This window comes from Mchenga conophoros, linkage group LG3 (assembly GCF_057382185.1).
Source record: "Mchenga conophoros isolate Kocher_MC1m ecotype Shallow Benthic linkage group LG3, M_conophoros_male_GT1.1, whole genome shotgun sequence".
Lineage (NCBI taxonomy): Eukaryota > Metazoa > Chordata > Actinopteri > Cichliformes > Cichlidae > Mchenga > Mchenga conophoros.
Genome location: NC_140528.1, coordinates 1,634,191 through 1,635,481, shown reverse-complemented (window position 1 = coordinate 1,635,481; position 1,291 = coordinate 1,634,191). Strand labels below are relative to the sequence as shown.

General features: G+C 41.1%; 1 protein-coding gene across 1 annotated transcript in view; it reads right to left on the bottom strand.

Moving 5' to 3' along the window:
* Window positions 1-450: 450 nt before the first annotated feature.
* The window catches only part of LOC146576948 (stonustoxin subunit alpha-like), a 15,881-nt gene continuing 15,040 nt past the window's right edge, over window positions 451-1,291 (bottom strand). Inside the window, exon 3 of the mRNA XM_085267601.1 lies at window positions 451-1,291. This exon is cut by the window's right edge and continues 783 nt beyond it. The gene's annotated coding sequence lies outside the window, so the exon portion shown is untranslated.

Sequence of the window (1,291 nt, the reverse complement as noted above, 5' to 3'; positions counted from 1 at the left end):
CCCCACCCTCACTCTACACCTGAGCCACAGACCACACCCTCCACCTCAATATACACCACAGTTTTCTCTGCTGTGGAAATGAGATCAGGAGGAAATCATCATTATTATTATTTAATAAACGCTCACATTAATGTGGGCTTATTTGTTTCATATTAGAAACATTAGTTGAGTGTTTTTAGTATAAAATGGTCAAAGTCCCTCTTTTTGCTCCTCCCCTCACCTGTGGATGGGCGGTGCTGTTACCGTGGTGACAGCTTGGATGTGTTTCAGTCCTGCCTGGTTATCACTGCAGGAATCTTTCACATTTATTACAGGTAATAACTCTGATTTTTCTGTGTATTATGAACCAAATGTATCCTGATACACACAGAGATGGATGAGCAGAGGTTTTTTTGCAGTTTATGTAGTTACTATGGACTTAATGCACACATATTATTAAAATTAGGGCTATAACAGTTGTATTGATGTATAGCAACTTGAAATGCTCCCACAAATGGCTCCACAGCATGTAAAAATATAACAAAAGCTCTGGCGGACTTGGTTCTGTGGTCAGTCTTAAAGGGTGAAGTTAAACTCTGTAATCTTCACTGTGTCACAGAGTTCAGTGAGTCCCGTTATTCACAGTATCAATCAGATCATCAGAGAACAGCTGATCAGCAATCAGTGGTGCCAACAGCGCCTCCTGTGGTGAGAGGATGCAATAATGCAATGTAGCATTTTTCCACTCAACACTTGCAGTCATGGAAACTGTCTGTTGGATCTGTGTGACGTTGCTTTCTTGGTTAGAGTTCCTCACAAATGTCCAGATGATTCTTCTAATGAGGCGTCGACCATGTTTGCAGCTCTTTGGAAGAAAACGTCGCCCTTTGCCATCCTTACTTTTCTTTGACTTCTTCAAATGCAGCTGCACTCCAGCTGGTATTTTCTTGGACTTTGCAGCTGTTTCTGGTCATCAGTTCATTCCTGCAAACCTCTGAAGCTGAACAACAATGATGCTGCATTGCTGGCTGATCCCAAAAGGTTGATTCTGTTCATCTGGACGTTTTCAGAAACGTTTGCTCACTGATCAGGTGACTTCTTCAGTCTCAGCTGACTGCAGCTTTACAAGCTTACAAACAGCACATTTGCACAATGACTGAAAGCAGCAGCACCTGATATATATGATACTAATATAATACATATACATATATAATCCATACTAATGATGAAGGAACTGAGCTCACAGTCCATTGTTCATTCAGTGAACTACTCAGTTTATTTTGGGCCTCAGAAATGCTCACTCTGTTTTTAC